Raw genomic sequence first — 19,109 nt, forward strand, 5'->3', positions numbered from 1 at the left:
CCATAGCAACTGGATTCTCTCTTGCCTTTCCCTTTAACAGGTAGAAATGCACTTACATCCTGAAAATGCTAGATTACTGTGAGTATTTATGTACTTTCAGATGCCAGTACACTTTCTGGACGATGAGCTGAAATACAGGCACCTTAATTATGTTTTTGTATCCAGCTTTTGAACTGGCAGTGACATTATCTTCCATCTCCTGCTCTTAAGTTTTGTTGTGATGCGAGCACGAAGTTTTCCTTTTTGCTTTTTCTCCTCCTGTTCTTTGTTAATGCTCCAGTTTTCTACTGGACAGCCTGCAAAGCAGAGTGATGACTATTGAAGAAAGCTCTTGGGAAAAGGAGGGTATTGATAATACCAATGAACAACAATATCCAAAATGCATGTGATATATTTCTAGAGAGGGAGGCTGGTTGAAACTCTGCCCCAAAGATGGATTAAAAATGCATGCTATAATTCAGCATGTCAGACAGGAGATCATGTTGGCAGTAAGTATATACGTTGTTTGTCACCTGTTTGCTCTGTTTTTTTAATGGCTTCAGGTTTTGATTTTATATGCTAACTTGAAGCGTCCTCTTTTTAGCTCTGTCCTTCATCAAGAGCATCTCCACTGCTCCTCCCTTCAAGACTATGGCTTGAATAAGTACAAAGAACAAACAAAATCCACAAGGAGTTGGCTTGACTGGGAAGTTCCTTATAGGCATTGTGGGGGGATTTATAAGAAAAAAAAAAGGGCAGACCCTGGAAACAATCTCCCCAAGGATCTGCTGAGAACAAATACAGAACAAGGAGCCATGAAAATAGGTTCCTGGGTAGTAGGTAACATAGCACATCAGTCTGGTTCCTCAGGGAAGGGACTTCTACAGGTATCATGAGCCATGTGTGGGAATTACAGGGTCTTAAAGGGCAGGACAGGTACCTTGATTTGGATTTCTGGAGGACCAGAGAGTTGGACTGCTCTGCAAAACACCCAGATTATGTGCAGTCTGAAGTGCCTCAGTGACTGCTGCAAGAGCTCTTGGGTGGCAATGTGTAACAGCACACTCAAAGGAAGGGGAGCAGGAGGTGATGAATGCAGATCCTGTGTCTGCAAGGGTGGCTGCAGTGAGTGAAGGACATTCCTGGCAAGTGGAGGTATTTGTGGGCCTAGCAAGAAGGGCAAAACCCATGCGGAGCAGAGAGGTCAAGCTGTGCTGTTGCAGAGGTGCAGGCCCCCCCCTCCCTTTAACCACACATCACAGGAACACAGTGTCTTTGCTGGGGATGACTTTTAAAAAAAAAAAAAGTGCCGTTCACCCTGCAGTCCAGCCCATGCCCCAGACCTTCCCCTGCCTCACTGTCCCTGAGCATGCATTGCCCTGGATCCAGGGGACTGGCAGCGAAATAGTCAGCTGGAGCAGTCCAAGATGCCACAAGTGCAGGGGAAGGTCCTGACAGCACTTTGCCAGTTCACTGACCCCATTATGTTCTGAACTGCGGGAGGTTATGCCCGAAATCAGCCTAAGATATTGGCTGATTTTTCAGTGACCCCCAGTCTGACCCCACAGCCAAGTTTACATTTTTAAATCTCGCCATCAGTACGATGTCCACTCGCCTCTGCAGCTCCTGCTGGGCCATTCAGCTGCCAGTATTGCATCCCACCTCCCTTTTACATCCCCACCTGCCTGCAGACCCTCACCCACTGTCGTGCAAGGGTTTCCCTGCCTCTTCACCATGAAGCCATTCCTCTTCTCTCCTCCCCTCCTCCTCTCCCTGTCCCCAGCTGATGCTGAGAGCCAGGGAGGAAAGCATAGCAAATTGAAATAAATGAGAGCGGTGGAAGAAAGGGGGAGGCGAGGAGCGAGCTGCCAGGCCCCGTCACTTCGGGGGTCCCAGGGGGGTGGTGGAGGGCGACAGCAAGGCGAAAGCCTGGTCCTTGGCTGTTTCGGGAGCCTTATTGCCTGTGACCTTCAGAGCACTTAGTGCTGATGAGGGACATCCAGGAGACCTGAATGGGGCTGGTTTTGGTGCAGGAAGGGCACGCGTGTGTGCAGGAGCATGGTGAGAGCAATGTGAGCCAGGGGCTGCCGTTAGGAAGGGGTGGCAGGGATGGAGGGTTCGGCACCCCAGCTGGGTCCCCCTGAGCATCTCACTCCCCAAGAGCAGCCCAAGGAAACAGTCATTTGGGTTCCTTAGAGAGATGCCAGCCGAGGGCCCATAGAGGGCACTGATTTGTCAACAAAGAGGAGAGAAAACACACATTTGGGTGAGAAAGACAGGCATGAAGGGCCCAGGCATCCTTCTGTGGCTCCCGTAGGCGGGTTATTTCTGAGCTAATGATGGACTGCTTCTTTTTTTACTTCTCTGGGCTCTCTTGGAAATGCAAACATCACTGGGAGGTGGGAGAGGTGGCTTCCCCTTCCCGCTTGCTAGAGGAGCAGATGGTCCCACAGCTGATTTCTCCCTGCTTCCCTCTGTTGGTAAAAGATACGTAGCCTAGCTCTGAGAATACCATTTCTTGGCAAAGATGTTCCTGAAAAATAGCAGGGAAATTCCCAGTACTGCGCTTTCGTGTTTCTTCAGCCTCCTTTTTTGTTTCTTTAATTCTACCCGCAGTGGCAAGGTGCACAGCTGCAGCTGTGTTTAGTTACTCAGAAGCAGCATGTGGTGCAGGAAAGGCCGCGGGCTCGTGCCCTCTGCCAGGTCCTGCTGCGTCTTTTGGGATCTCTGCCCTTCGCCCTAGGGCATCACCAGCCTGCCCTGGGGCTGGCAAAGCAAACCTCTCAGGGCAGCTCAGTGAGCACAGCCCAAACTCATCATGGGGCCAAGACATGCATACGTGGGGGTATGGTAGAGAAGACAAAAGTCTCCCACTGCCTTCGTCCCCTCCAGCAACTCTCCTACCTGCTCCCAGCTCATCCCACTCCTCCCGTACCAGGGAGGAGGCCCATTAGCAGCAGCACCGCCGTGATGTCTCTTTAAAGGAAGTGTCAGGAATAAAGATTTACCTCCAGGTTTAGGAAGACAATTATTGTACGTTAATTAAATATGAAATGACACTTAAGAGCATATCCATTGCCTTAACAGCGACTCTCTGTAATAATAATAATACTTAGCACTTACATAGCTCTCTCCATCTATACAGCGCTTCACAAACATTAACTAATGAATCCTCACCACCTCTGTGTGAAGCTAAAGAGGCTGCTGGCATGACGGGGAGGGGGGAAAGGAGATGTATCAGGGGAATAACCTCCTCTTGGCCTGCTGCTGCTGCTTTTCAGGCTGCTGTGGTGTTCGTTCTCCCTCCTCTCTGTCAGCCTTCCCCTAATTGTGCTTCAGCCAGGTTGCACGGAGGAGGAGGATGTTGGCAGCGCAGGGAGGTGGTGTCCGTGGTCAGTGCTGCAGCAGGAGCTGATGCTCCCCTGGGCTTGTCTGCAGCTGGAGTGTTTGGGTTGTGGCCATGAGAAACGAGGTCCTGGCTTTGGACATAAGCATCTGTAAAATGCAGGAGCCCAGTGCTAGTTCTGAAATAGTCATTGCTTCTGACTTTCTGCAAATCACTTTAGGAGAAGTCATGACTTGCCTTCTGCAGTCTCCCAGCCAGGAAACCTCTCCTGAGTCTCCTTCACCTCCCCAGAATGGGTTTTTGAGCTGAAAGACCAACTCTCATGGCCGGTGTACTTCTATAGGAGCAGACTGTCTCCAGGCAGATGTGCTCACACTGCCCTCCCTGAGCTCTCTCCATGCTGGCCCATCCTTCAAGACCATCGCTTGGCCTGGAGGAGCTGATAGATGCTACTCTACGTCTACATCTTTTGTTATCACCTTTTTCTCACTGCAGCTGTCTGTGCTTGTATAGTATCTCTCCTGGAAGAATCTAGAGGGAGAAGCTTCATTCTCTCCACAAGAAGAAGTGGCCTTGACTCTCCAGAAATCCCACCAACCATGCTCAGATCTCCATTTGCAGCACTTTCATTCCCCCATCACCCACAGCAGGCCTGGCTCTGTCCCTGCTCTGACTTTTAGGCTGCAAAGTCCTGTTTTGCCTGTTCTATCAGCATTTTACCATTTTTTTCCCTCAGGAAACACTGATGGGGCACAATGTCCATGCCTTCTTCCACAGCTGGGCTGTCTCACCATAACCACGAGAGCAGGGGAAGGAAAGCAGGATGGCAGCAACGTGGCCAGGGCTGTTCAGAGGGAGGAAAGCAGTTATCTGTCTCTATTCATGGAGGGGTTTTCTGCACAATCTGCTTCCAGACACTTTTTTTTTTTTTCCCCAAGCTCATTCCTCTTAAAAAAGTAATAAATATTCAAAACGTACTTGCTCAGATTAACAGCTATACACCAGCAGCTTCAGCACCTACAAAGCCAACGCCTGTGTGTATCTGCTGAGCAGTTGTCAAACTGCATTGCTTTGTAACATTTAGGGCTGGTTTGGAAGGAGGTCTCAAGGCTACACTGTACAAAACACTCTGTATTAGCCAAGGGGGAAGGAAAAGACAACATGACCTAGAAAATCTTGTCATCTTCAAAGTTTCCCTATTCTGCTGCTGTTTTTTTAGCACTATGAGCCCACCAGATCTGTTTCCAAGTCATTGAGTTGTTTTTGTCTTCCAGAAAGGTCTCAAGCAAGCCTCTGAGTTTGAACATGCTAATATTTTCAGACGTAGTCCTGTCAGCACCAGTGATTTCAGCTGTGTTCCCAGATAACTCCCTGGTGGGCTTCTTAGGGTTGCACTGAGATATGAAAATGTCACACGGTGCTCCCTGTAGCTTGGTGCAATATCAAAGATTGCCTCTAATGTTAAACAGAATCTGAATCTTTCTGCATAGATCACAGTTATCTTGGTTTCCTGCATTGAAGAGCCCTTGATAAGTCAGTGGGAAAATACATTTTGTGCGTGAGAGCTCACCTGTCTCAGCCCTAAAGGTACAGACCAATGGAAGCCAACCTCACATAATTTATTTATGCCTCAGTCCTTCCTGTCTGAAAAATTGTCTTCCCCTGCTTTTGACTTTGCTTTGCAAACCCAGCCTCAGACCTTGGGAGCTTTTGCAGATCAGGTGATGCCAGTAATTCTGGCACCTTCTTTTAGTCCAAGGGAGGTGACAAGGCTGGGTGTGTTTGAGGTCAGGTCTCCAGCAATGGGATTTTTTGGTGGCTCCTCATGAAAGGCCTCCACGTATGGTGTGACTCCGTGGGATATCTGCCCCATGCATGGAGAGGATTGCATGGCGTGCACCTGTTGATTTGCACCTGTAAAGGACAAAAGCAAAATACACTAGATCCAAGTCATCTGGGGCTCATCCTCCAAACCCCAGGAGGCTCCTCCAGCCCTGGGCGCAGGCTGGCTGGAAGCAGCCTCTCTCCCACCGCCATCCTCACGCCCACATGGTCTGGAGCTGGGCTCTTTCTCCTCCTTCACGAGTTAACAAATTGGCCGTTCCCTGAGAGAGGATAATTTCTTCTTAATGGTAGCCATTTCTCAGCACGTACTTTGGCTGCCAGCTTTTGAAGGTAATTGCATTGTTATTTAGGAAAGTCAAAGGTGCATTCTTCCAGAGAGGCTCTGGCTGCAAGCAGGCATGCAGAGGGCTGGCCAGGAGATGGTTTGGCGCGCTCTTGTTACAGCGAGGTGTCATTGCAGGCAGCCAGAAGACAGGGATGGATGTACATCTCCCTCCCCTCTTCCTTTTCCTCCCCAGAGAAGAATCAGTAGAAGCTTTCCACTGAAAAAATCAAGATGGACATTCCAGTGTTGAAAATACACAAGACAAAATGTTCCTTTTCTGATAAGAAAGTGATGTCACAAATGACCTTATTAAAAAACGGTAAAATGCTTGTTTACTTAAAGCACTTGTTCAAAGAGAGCAAGGAAAAATGTGGCTTTAGGATATTTTTCTTTCTCCTTTCTCTTTCCTCCTAAATGAGATTGAAATACAGTTTCACATTTGCAAGGCCCAATGCCCTTTCTGCCAAGAAATCCATTGACAGTCCAATCAACAGACATGTTCTGGTTACAGGAATCAGGCATCAGTCAAGCGCTTGAGAGCCAGATCCAGCAAATGCAGCAGATAATAGTATTGAAAACAGCCGGTGGGGGAGATGAAAAAGTAATTGGAGTATAGGTAAGAGCTGGTATAAGCAGGATGGATCAGCATATTGCTGACACGAGGAAGGGAGGAGGCAGAGGGGGAGAGCTAATGAGAGGGGTCGTTCTAATGATAGAAGTAGTTCAATGTGTCAGGCTTTTGTTTTTCGAGGGCTGAGAGGATTTATTTGTGCGGAGGCAGCCCAGCCCATGGGATTTGTATGCCACCTATGCCAAGAGCAGCTCCCGGAGCTGGGTCAGCCCTGGGACTTTGCAGGCTGGGTCCATGGTGAAAGGCCGGGTGGGATCCATGGGGAAGGCGGATCCATGGGGAAGGCAGCAGGGATGGACTAGCCGTGACAGTGCTGGTGTGGGTGTGTGCAGCTGGGGGAGGTTTGCAGTGGGGGGCAGAGCGGGGTTAGCAGATGTACCATGGGGTGAAGGGCTTTGGGAAGCCCCATGCGCTGGGGGCTGCAAGCTCCCCAGGGGGACTCGTTACTGTGCGCAAAGCAGCGCTGCTCTCTGCATGCTTAGGGGCTGCATCGCTAAACACAGTCGTTTCAATCTCGGCAAGCCCTAAAATTTGCTGATTTCATCCCAAATGTAAAAATCTAGAGAAGACAGGAGTGAAAATGAACAGAATAGAATTTGATTGTATGGACTATATCTCCTAATATATTCCAGAGCCCTTGCTAGTAAAATACCCAGACTCTGATTAGAGCGGTGAGCATGGGAGAATTACTCACTTCCTATGGGTACCATGACGAGCAAATTACCTGAATTCCTTGTAAATCTGTAACCCTCTTTTGGGACTCAGCACTATGGAAATTGCAGGAAGGGGCTGTTGATCTCATACGCTGAGGTATGCACTCCCTCACACTGAGGCTTGGGTGGGTTCTTCCTACATCGCCCTGCCCCATCCAGTTTATTTTTGCATCTCTTTCAATTCAGTTTCTCTGCCCCGCTGCCCCAGGCGCTCAGCTCTGTCCTTTGCCATTTTGGGGGGATGCTCCTACTTGGGCTGTGCTGCATCCAAAGAAGAGAGGAGCAGGGGGTAGGGGGGGAGGCAGAGGAAGAATTGAACACTCTGTAAAGATGGCACAAAATATTCCAAAGTAATTCAGATCCAACTTGAGCAAGTGATAAATGAGAGCAGCATGGCAGTGACAGGTCAATCAAATATTTATAGAACTTCATCCATTAGCATTGCAGCAGTGGAAGGAGGCAATGAAGTCAGGGTTCTCACAGACCTGCAAGGGGCACGGGTGCTGCTCAGCTTCCCCAAAATCTGCCTGTGTGCATCTTGTCCTGAAGGTGTTGGGAAAGGCGAAGTGGTGAGACGTGCTGAAAAGAGGTCGTGATTATGCAGCACCATATTTTAGAATAAATTCCTCTGATCTCCTTGGGTGGATTAATTTATTTGCATACTGGTGGAGGGATCCTTGCACCAAAAAATGGGAAAGCAGAATGGTGTTTGTAGGTAGGTGTGTGTGTGTGTGTGTGTGTGTGTGTACATGCCGGGAAAGGGCATCAGGTTTTGCAGTTCTCTGGAAAAGCAGTTGTTACAATCAGTGAAATGCCAGAAAAGGTTAAACCACAACAACTCTAAACCACCCAAGAAACTTTAAGGAGAGAGCAGAGTGGAATCGGAAAGCCTATTTTTAGGATCACATGTTATGATTTGATTAATATTTTAGGAGGCAGTTATCATATGCTAAGAAGCTGAAGGATTATTAGTAGCATCCTAATGTGCCTACTGTCAGGGTTTTAACAAGGGGATCCTAGCCAAATTTCTCCTTCCTCACCTTTGATCAGTCCCGTAAGCTGAGGGTGCAGAGAAGTGACATGTGGAGGCACTGAAAAGTTCAAAGGGCTGTGTGGAAGGCATCCGTGTGATTTCCACACTTAGATGAACATGCCCTGCTATGGCCCATGCTGAGACAGGAGGCAGCAGCACGTTGCAGACACCAGCAGAGCCAGGGAGCAGCAGGCTGGTGAGGGGAAGAACCACCCTGGGCTCCAAGAGGATGAATAAGTGCTTGAATTAAGGCTTGCACTGAAGGCTTTTTTCAGCCCGTGGATGAGATCTGTATGCCTGGTCACAGAAATGTGCGTCTTGCATCCCTTCTCAAGGTTCCCACTTCCTTCAGCAATTTGGGCGTCCCTAAGTGCGCTCTGCACATACTGCCAGTGCTTAACTGTGCTGGATCTGGGACTTGGGCAGTGTTCCTCCTGGTGCTATTCACTCAATTCCTGTGAATTCAGGAGGAATGTGGGAAGGGAAATGAGCCCTTTCTCCTTCCTTTGCTGATCTCCTGACAAAGTTTCATTCATCTGGCCTGGAAGCGGTAGGGATGCTGCGTGCCGGAGGCAGCCACTCAGCCAGGGGGATGAGGCAGAGCCTGGCACTCACAGAGCCCATTTGCTGGAAATTGATGATCCAAAGTTGCATGGGGAATTTGTATGAATGGAAGGAAAGACAGCCAGTAATTGGGATCGGTGGGTGAAGTGTCAGCAAACAGAAGAAAGGGATACTTTGGTGACAGTGATAAATGCTAGCAGCTTTTGGTCTCATCTGGAGGAGCGAATTGGAGCGAAGACTTTGTAAGAAAAGGAAGGAGTGAAAAGACAGCAACCTGATAGATGTTATGGTGGAAAAAGGCTCAGAAAACAAAAGTTCAGAGGAGCGTTTTTGGGGGGATGATCAGTGGCAAGCCACAGGGGTCCTTCTCCGGGCAGAGAGGGTCACTGTTGCTTATATCCCCGGGAATAAGTCAGCAGGCTGGAAGGGGGATCTTCTCAACAGCCCTTCCCACCCTCGTCCTCTGCTGATGGGACTCCCCCACGTGCCACCTTGCAGCACCCACAGCATCACGGCTGGTGGTGCATTGAGCCACCAGACCCCATGCCTGCAGCTGCAGAGCCCCTGGGAGCTGCTGTGGGGCTCTCCCAGTCGAGCGGCCTGGACGTGAAGTTTCTGAGCCATCCAAATATGCAGGAGCCTGGGAGCTGCAGCTGGGTGTCTGGGGCCGAGGGACAAGGCAGCCCTGCAAGCACGGGCTCTTGGCAGGCACTGGCCTGCTGGCCGCTTGGGGCTGGTTTATTTTTGTCAGCCAGCCCAGCAGATATGACTCAGGGAGGAATTTGCCTACAAACCAAGCATGTGCAATAACAAGATGCCATTTCCAGAGTCATTTCTCTGACCCTCACCAGCGTTTCAAAACACGTCTCGAATGCAATTGGCACCTTAGTGCTGCCAATTTTAGAAACGTTTTGCTTTGGAGGAAGGACTTGAGCACAGAGGTGATTATCCCTCCCCTTCTGGCAGCTTCAGGACTTGTGCGGCTTGCAGGGAATGTCAGAGATGAACAGCATGTAAAAGAGCTCCAGCAAATGCTTTCCCCCAGAGCACCGGGACGTGCCTCTGTCCTGCTCCCTTAGACTACTGAGGATCTTTGCCCCTTACAAGAGAAAAGATCCTGGCTGAGGTAGCACAGACATCCATCTAACACGCCTGCAGACAGCAGCACCAGCAGCAGAGAGAGGGACTGATCCTGCTGTCAGCGGTGCCAGCAGAGTCAATGGGAGTCGATGTTTACTTCTGTTACACGGACTCGCGCAGACACTGATAAATGTTATGAATTTTAAAAATTGAGATTCACATTAGGTTTCTTTAACTCATTTTAGATTTTCTGCTTAGCTTTATTAAGTGGCTTTAAAAGCAGTTTAGCTGCTCTGGCTCACACTGCTGCAGCCCTGCCTGTATCACCCCGGGAATAACCCAGAGCCCAGTGTTGTGCAGGGAGCAGGGAAGGTACCGGGCACAGGGTGGTGTATTGGGTGGTTGGTCAGGTGGCAGCACCAAAGGAGAGTGGGGTAAAGGTGGGAGCAGAAGGTGAGGAATGGTCCTTTCCTCTGTGCACCTTCCCCAGGCCGGTTCATCAGTCCCACCTGGGTGTCACGATGAACCCACAGCTGGGTTAGGTTTTGTGCTGTGCATTTCTCACTATCTCCCTCCCCAGCAGTTCTTCATATCCCCCTACTCATGCAAGCCTCTTTCCCCATTATCCCAAAGTGCTTTGCCATTCTAGGGCCAGGGTCTCAGAAAGAGAAAGCCACAGCTTTGCTTTCTAGTCTATAGGTCAGGTTTGCAACCTCTAATCATTCCAGCTCCTTTCAAAAGAATATCTCATCAGCCATCATGCAAAAATGCAAATCCAGGGATATTTCCTCTCCCCTCAAACACAGGCAGAGGAATACTGCTGCACAGGTTTGGCTTTCTGGGTCCAGAAGGACCATACAGACAGGCAAGTCTAGGCACTTTCAGGCAGCAGATCTCAGGCTGATCTCCTGCACATTAGTGTAAACCAGGAGTAGCCCCAGTGGAGTGAACTCAGCTTCCTCCTGACTTTTTGAGGCCTGATCCAGCTTCCCCTGAAGTCAGTGAGAAGATGCCAGCTAACTCTTGGATCAATCCCTACTCGCCTTGCTGTAATAACCATAAGCTGCAGGAAAACAATACGCATCTCCCCTGTTCCATCCCAAAGTCTGCCTGCCACCTGCCATTTCATTTTGCATGACACAATTATCATTTTTAATAATGCCACCGCATTTTCTTGGCTAAAGAGCCTCTGGAGACCCAGTCTGAAAGAAAAGCTTCCCCATCTCCTCTTCTCCATGCCTGCAGGTGTATCTGTATCATAGCAAGCCCTTCCTAAGCATCTCTTCAAAGACACTCACAGCTTCGTCTCCTGTAATCTAGATGCACTTTTGACATCGCTAAATAATTATGCAATTACACAGTAAACTGGTGGTGGGAGACATGCGAGTGGCAAGTCTCTGTTCTGGTGATTAAAAACAGCTACCTTGCCTATTGTGAGAGGCAGCAGAGCTCTCTCGACTGCCTGAAAACTGAAGCAAGGGGACCCGATCTGGGCAGGAGAGTAATGTTGATTTGTGGGAGATAAACCTCTGTGGCAGAGATTTACTCACTTGGGTTTTACTTTTTAAATGGTGACACCACTCATCTGCCAGGGAGTGGGACAGGGCTGGGCAGATAAAAGCCTGAGCTGCTATAAGCTACCAAAGGTGACCAAGTGCTGCAGGACGGGGGTTTGCCTCAAGGGACTTAACCTTCTTCCCCTATTAGCATTTTATTTTTTTGTCCATTGATTACAACGGAAGGGAAGAGATGGAAAACTCATGTAATTCCCAGTCCTTGGGGCTGTGGCCTGGATAGTAAGTGCCATCTAATCTAATAAGGATGCTTTGCAGGCTGGTTCATTTGGGCTGTCCTCTACCCTTTGGGAGCCTTGTCTGATGAGGAGTACGGAAAGGAATTAAAGCTCCCTTCCAAAAAAATAAAAATCTACTCAGCTGATTTTTCTGCTCTCTTTTGAACAGTGCCCCACTGTTTCCCAAGAGCTGGGGGACACCTGGTGACAACAGACTGACTTCACACAGGGATGCTCCTGCCACTTTGTGGGGAGATTGCCAAGCAGCAAGGGGGAGAATTGGCCAAAGCCAGTGAGTGTCCCAAGGGCTCTCCTCCCCACCACTGCTCTTCACCTCCTGTTAGGTTTCCTCAGGCCCCAGCTCTCAGGGAAGAGAAGAGTGCTGGCTGCAAATGCGGGCTGACATTCCAAGTGGCGGTGGCAGGTGGGAAATGGATCCATTATATCCCAAGATGAGGCATCTTCCCATCCAAATCAACTCACTGGCACAGATAGCCCCAGAATGCTGTTTAGATGGGGGATTTTATTCAGATGGCATATGAAACTTTTTTTTTCTTGAATTTAATTTTAATTAATTGTGCTGCCAGGGGTGAGCTGAAATGGTTCTGGTTTTAATTTTTTCTCCCCGCGGTGGATGTCCTTAAACTCCTTCCTATAATGATAAGGTTGTAGCTTGCAAAAAGCCAGTCTGGATTTATTATTCTGCCTCTACCCTTGTCCCTTCTAATCCTAGAGAGAACATTGCAGTGACTGCTGGTTAGAAAATTAGTTAAGTGAACTGTATACTGTATTCTCTGCCTATATCACTCCTTATTAGGGAGAAAAGATAATACTGTTCCCCCTCTCCTGTCCGCTCACCCTGTATTTCATCTACAGCTCGTGTAGGGAACATTTCAATTGACTACTGCAGCCTGCTTGCCAAACGATGCACAACTCAAAGCCCTTAGGATAACTCTGGACTTTGGGTGCAAAGTGCCAAGAGTGCTATGACATCTGCAGAGCAAGACGGGGGAGGTATTTGCCACTGATGCACGGATGCTAGCAAAACAAGCCTGTTGGAGTAGATTCTACACTAGGGAAGCAGCAGGCACCTGCTTCATGTCTGAGCATTGCCTCTGCAAGCAGTATTTCAGATGTTTGTAACAAAGCACTGCAGTTTCCCTTTGGGTCCCTATGTTTGGAGTCCTCTAACCAAATGTGGTCAATTTGGTGGGTCCCAAAGCAGAGTAGTGTCATGGTGGTGAGCTCTGCCCCATGTAGACAGTCCCTCTATTCAGGGAAGGCATGGAAAAAGATGTTTTCCCCTATCTGCAGCCTGGCAGCATGATTTCTTTTCATTAGGGTATTGCCCACTGTGAAGACCTCCTCCTCCAGATGGTTTATGCATCCTGTTTGGAGATCAAACCCATAGGAGGGCTGCAAATGGGGAAATGTACATGGTAGTTGACCTCTTTAGCAAAGTGTGGACAAGACACCCTATAGCCTGTTTAAAAATATTGTCAGAATTAAACTGTATGTGTAGCGGGTAGAGAGCCAGAAATGTCCTTGTAAAACATTATTGCTATGCAGTTAATAGTGGATTTTGCTTGTCCGTACGGACCAGTTAAGGGAAGGAATTTTCCCGAACTAAGTCAATTTATTGCACAGGGGCCATTTTAAAGGAATATATGACAAAGGGATAGATGAGCCTGTTATGAGAATAAACTCCCAGAGAACTAAAAGGACAGCCCCAAGGAAGGCCAACCTGATAAGAATGGAGAACTATTAAATGAAGATACTCCTTGTGCTCCAAATCCAAATATATCTCATGCAAGAGTAGAGCTTTCTAAAACAAATCCCTGTGACAGATGAAGGATTTAGGCACAGCCAGGTTGTCTGTTTAATGAATTCTCAGCATTTACCCCATCAAGGGAGGAGGACCCAAACACTGCTGTTCAGAACCTTTTTCATGTGGATTAGAGCAGCCACAAATGACAGAAAACTAATTTTGCCTTGTTACCCTCCTTCACAGCTCATCTGTCCTACTTTTTACTTATAAAAGAATGAGTAATTCAAAAAAAAAAAAAAAGCTCCAATATTTATAGATGCTCTGGTCTCTTTTGGGCTCACTGAATATATGTGAGCCGTGAGCCTAATTGCATATTTTAGGCACATATGTAATTCTTCAAATGTTTCAGAAAAACCTTGCCTCGGCGGTGAGGAAGGAGGCTCAAAATGAAGCCATAAACCCTTTCCCATATCAGACCACATCCTATCCTGCAGGGAACCCTTCTTGCCGTATTCCTCCATCAAGCCTGGTCTGCAGACAGAGCTTCAAGAAACGGTGGGAAAAACAGGCATAGTGGATTTTCTGATACACCAGAAAAAGCAGCAAGGCACGGGTCAGTCCACTAGGGTGTTGTTTGCACTGCATGGAGTGTCAGCCACCTTTCAGGCGGTAACAAACCGTACCGTGAAAGCCCACGTGTCATACTGTAGTCAGTTACTGCCTGCTCTGTTTAGAAGGTGGGTACTGAAGCACTGCTCATGGAACATTTAACAGCTGACCTCCGCTCACTGCAGACGCCTGGCCTCACGGCTAACCCCAAACAGTTCACAAGAAACAAGAGCCATAGGCATTTTTTTAGGGGTTATTTAATGAATCCACCTGACAGTTGACAGAGCAGCCCTTTTGTCTCAGCACAGAATGGGAGCCCCTGGTGCCTCTTCCTCTAGAAGCAGCCACAAGACAATGGTGGGGTTTTGTGCTTGACCCAGCTGCCTGAGCTGTCCCTCTGCCCTGGCTGTGCAAATGAGACTCCAAAGAGACTGATGTGGCCAGAAAACCATAACAAATGCTCCAGTCCCCTATGTAAAAGTCTCCATGTGTTCCCAGTACTGTGCAACCCAGACTCCCACAGCTTTCCATTGCAAAGAGCCACCCACCGTCCAGCTCATCACCCCGCAGCCATGGGAGACTGCGGGGGCGAGTATCCCACCACCACAGCTCCTCCAGGAGCTGGCACCTACCAGCGAAGAGCTCTTTGTTTGCTGGCTACCTGCCCTGCGGGATCTGCACCTCATGCCGCGACCACCTGGGAGGAGACAGGTCAAGGAGGGGTAGGTTTCCCTTAGCTCTCCTGTCCTGTCAGGTCAGTGAAGATGTTTCTGATAGACCCCTATGTCTTAACTGGCTTTAAATGCCTATTTGTGGTGCCTGAGTGTCTCCCCAGGAATCAGTGGTGAATAAATGAAACTCCCCTTGTGATTCACGGAGGAAAAATGCATTGGGGAACCTACTGCGCTATGTCCAGATCCAGATCAGATTTGCAGAGCAGCCCAACTGTCTGTCTTCATCCTTGACCTTGTTTCCTTTCCCTTGGCACCAAGCAGTCCTCTTTCACAGGCTAGATAGCACAGGAGATGCTGGGACTAGGTGTTAGCAGCCATCCAAGTGAAGAGTTATTTTAAATCCAGGCTGACTTTCTGACTGCTCCTCCCTTTCTCCTGAGCCACCAGCTATGGAAATTTTTCATCTCTGATGGAGCAGATTAGCTACTGGAAATGTCAGAGAGAGGCTACAGATGGCTGCACTGTTGGGAAATATTTCCTTGCTAGTCCTGGAAGCTGCTCAACACTGGACCCCAGGAGAGAAGCTCCACAGTCCATTGCATAAAGTGCCTTGGCCTGTGAGGCTGATAATGCTGAAACACCTCAACGTGCTCTGTTTGGTGAGATCCGCTAACAGCAGCGACTCAAACCTACAGACAGCTTCGTGGAGGGAGGCGGGGTGGTGTTCTTTTTTATTTTTCCTACTTCCATTTCTTTCTTCTTTAATTTTGGTAATGGATCAGAGTCAAATGAACAACATCTGGCAATTAGCACATCCCTTGCCTGGCTCGGATCTGCCACTAAGTTCTGAGTGTTTGCCTTTATTTTTAAATGGGTGGCTGTCAGAGAGAATTAAATGGTGCCTAAAGAAGCATACAGACGTTATAATTAACGGCACGCCAACCTTGACAGGTAGCTGGGAGTGGAGTTCAGAATTTCAACTTTTCATGGGAAAGGGGGCTGTCAGCATGCGCATGTGCTGTTGAATTCCATGTGTTTCCCCCAGCTGATCTATCCCCAGGTGCTTTTTACACACCCGTACTTGCAATTAATTGTCTCTTTGTCTGCTCCATTTCAGCAGCACTCCAGCCCGGTATTGCAAAAAAAAAAAAAAAAAAAGCATACTTTAAATGTAGGAATAAAACTGGCATCCATTAGCTGTGATTGCGTGAGCTTCTGTGGGGCTTTGCTGCTAACAAGGATAGAAATGATTTAATGGAAAACAGAACATAGAGCATAAACCTGCCAGCACACGGAGCATCCTGAAGCCACCTAGTCTGTAACCCGGGGCAAATGCCTTCCAGCTAGGAATGAGATGCCTGGTGCTCTGGGCACCTTCCTGCCAGGCCATACCATTGTAAACATGGTCCTTCCTTGCTCCAGGTTTTCATGTTCCACTCCTAATTCAAATAGGGCCAAATCCTCCTCCCTTCCAGACAGACCCATCCAACCCACAATCCCAGATGACTCTTTTAAGGGATGAAGGGAGCATGGAAACTGGAAACTGGGTTCATGTGCTGTCTGCTCAGCTTTGACCTGGTGCTGAAAGGAGGGCAAACACTACCGCAATGGGATCTGACCTGCCCTCACACCCCTACTCGGAGGATTGCAGCTCTGGGGTTGCCAGTCCAGCATCTTTCCTGTTGTAGGCTTAGGGCTATGATTCACAGGCCGTGGAGGTGGCAGACACTGGTGCCCTGTTGGTCTCGGGGCCTTGCTGGCCTCACAGAGGTGGGCAGAGCTGGTGGAAAGGGCTGTGCTTCCGTGGAGCTCCTGTACTATCAACAACTGCAAATTCGGATATTACAGCAGACAGCACCAGCAGGCAGAGTGCAGCCTATCCACGTCTTCTTTTTCTAAATCTGCACCTCTGATGATCCTTGATTGATTGCTTGGTGGTTTTACGTGCTGTCTGCAGGCTTAAATTGTAGGTGTTTTTTGTTTGTTTGTTTTGTTTTTTTTTTTTGTTTGGTTGGTTTTTATACCAGATCTAGTAGCCGCAATATCCCAAACAAGGTAGCTTCAGGACAGCAATGTCAATTTTACTCTTAAGTTTTCAAGCAAAGATTCAAATAAATTCACTCCACCAATCCTTCACAGCACTTGCTTTGCATTCCCTGTTAGTGTTTAGCAACAAACCTGTAAACGTGCTTCCAGCTGCCCATCCTAAGCTGCCCAAACCTAAGGTGAATTTGGTACAACAGATAGCATCCTATGGAAGAGGAGAAGAGAGAAGGAGTTAGGAAGGAAGTGGGGAGCAGCACAGCATGGTAAAGGAACCATAAGGCCAATGATCACTTGAAGCTGGCTGCAGAATGCCTCGCTTACAACTGCTAGCAGTGCTTCGGCACTGAGGAAGCCTTGAGGAACCACCCACCGCTCCCAGGCACCCAGCCCAGCACCCCACACTGGTCTGAGAGCACCCGTGGGAGTCACTGCATGAGCCTGCCTGACCTGGGGCAGCCAGGAGGCCGTGGCAGATTGCTTTGGCACCGGTAGTGGGTGCAGATAGCAACACTGAGGGCTCAAAGCCAGGCTGATCGGTGGCACTGTGCTGGGAAATAACCCACCTCCCTGTCCTCTTGCAGCAAAAAATGTCTGTAGATGAAAAATGACAGAAGGAAGGAAAACCTGGGGGAAAACACTAGAAGGATGCACTTCTCTCTCCCTGTCCCACACCTCCCACCCTACTCTACCTTTCTCATCCCACTTCCAATAGGTATTTTTTTCATCCACCCCCCCGCTTCCCCTGCTCTCCTCCCCAATCCCTCCCTCTGTCTCTGATGGATGGAACCATTAGTGGAATCACTGTAAATAATGTGTAAAGTTAGAAGTTACAACAAGGTATCTCATTAAAGCCGCTTCACTCATCTTACTTCCCAATTAATGTTTAAGGCTTCGCTGGAATGCGGTGACAATATGTCACAGCATATCATTGTGGCAGGCGACAGGAAGTTAATAACCCACTGGCCCTTAAAGGAGCCTTTAATGTCAGCTGCAGAGGAGTAAACAACGCTGGTTTCTCCCCCCCCAAAAGTCTGCCCCCACCCCCCTTTTTCTTTTTCCTCTTTTAATTCACTGCAGGAATGAAAGAGTTTGTGCTGAAATAACATCATTATCTCGTAAAGCCATCTTCCCGCAGAGGCAGAGCACAAAAGGTGTTGCCCAAGGGACTCTGGGATTTTCGGCGCTGTGACAAAGTTGCTCCAACTCCCCACCCCGAAAATTCGAGAACTCATGGAGTGTTTGCCTTCACCGCTCTTTCCGCCTCCGCTTAGGGCCTCTTTCCTTTTTTAATAAAAGAAACTCCCTCGTCCTTCTTTTCTTAGCAGCAATTTCTACCCCCTTCCCACACCTTCAAGCCCCTAAACACAACTTCACAGCATCAGCGTAGTCAAAAGTTTCCTTTCATGTGTAACGGTTTTATCTACCATTATTGTAACTTTCTTCCTTTGACTGCGCTGCTTTCTGGGGGACGAGTCATCTTTGCCTTTCATTCCTCTGAGCATCTGTTCACTTTGAGTGCAGTCGCAGCTCTTTACCCTCCTGTTGCCACGTGATGGGGCTTGAGCTCTACTGGACACCAGTTGTCACAGGTTCCAGATGGGATCTATCCCCAGCAGCTCCTCTGGAGTCAAGGCAACTCCTCTGGATTGTCCCAGACCTGCCGAAAATGGACCAGAGCTCCTGAGTTTGGAGGAGGTGGTGTGGCATTGGTGTCACTAGCCCAGTTCTCTCTGGAGATGTAAAGATTCGCTAATCACACTGCGATACAACATAAATGACCCATTATTGGAAAACCGTTTTGTAGATGTATTTCTCCCATGAGAAAGAAGAACAGAAAAGTTTAAAAAACTACAGAAAAAGTATCTGGGACCTGGTGACCTGCGTCTGAAGCCCTGTTCAGATCTCGAACTTTGTCCCTGCACCTCACTGGGACACCTGTAAAGGTGACTAATTCGACCACCCATTTCCTGCCTCCCCACACTGCTGGAAGTGTAACAGATTGGAAGTTCATATAGTGCTTTGGGATCATCAAATAAAGGCACTGCAGAAATGTAAATGTGCTCAGTTCCTTCCTCTCTTCTCTAGCTCAAATACATTATTGATTTGCTCATTTACCAGGGGCCACTTGTCAAAAGTATAACAGCATTAGCAGCACTTGATGTAATAGGGGAATGGAGAGGTCTGTGATTAAGTTTAGACAGCCTTGTTTGACTTAGTTAATTGGTTAAATATATTCAGTTACATGTGATGCTTCAGATTTTCGGCTCCAATAAGGTATAATATTAATTTTAATTAAAGCTCAACAGAGTTGGCCAAATATTTCTATTTTCTGAGTATTTTTCTTAATCATATAATTCATATTCTGCTATAACAGGGATTCTGGTAGCAACTGAGGTCTGGAACCTTTTTGTTTGACCGTTTTCATGTAAAAGATGAACTAGGTAGTCTGCCATTGAGATGTGAATTTTTTAAAATCTTATTTATTTTTTTTTTATTTATTAAAATGCTGAAGAAGAAATGGAGAGGAATTAGTTAAAATTCCCCTCCACTTCAAGACAAGATTAATCTATGTCTTTCCAGAGAGACGATTTTCTGCCTTTTCTTAAAAATCTAAAATTCTCATGAAAGCCATAGCTGCAAGAACTTGCACTTCCTCCTAAATTTGCCAAGGAGCCTTCGTATCGGCTGTCAACCCTAGGCAATC

The 19,109-nt window shown here is 48.0% G+C and overlaps 1 protein-coding gene across 49 annotated transcripts in view; it reads left to right on the forward strand.

Annotated features, from left to right (window-relative positions):
* LOC308200347 (uncharacterized protein) overlaps positions 1-19,109 on the forward strand; it is a 70,999-nt gene that overhangs the window by 22,247 nt on the left and 29,643 nt on the right. The window contains exon 2 of one of the 49 annotated variants that reach the window (XR_013955540.1): positions 13,571-13,689. The exons of the other annotated variants lie outside the window; for them this stretch is intronic. The gene's annotated coding sequence lies outside the window, so the exon portion shown is untranslated. The remainder of the gene's footprint in view (positions 1-13,570; positions 13,690-19,109) is intronic. 49 annotated transcript variants of the gene reach the window in all.

Source organism: Anser brachyrhynchus (assembly GCF_964034855.1).
Source record: "Anser brachyrhynchus genome assembly, chromosome: 10".
Lineage (NCBI taxonomy): Eukaryota > Metazoa > Chordata > Aves > Anseriformes > Anatidae > Anser > Anser brachyrhynchus.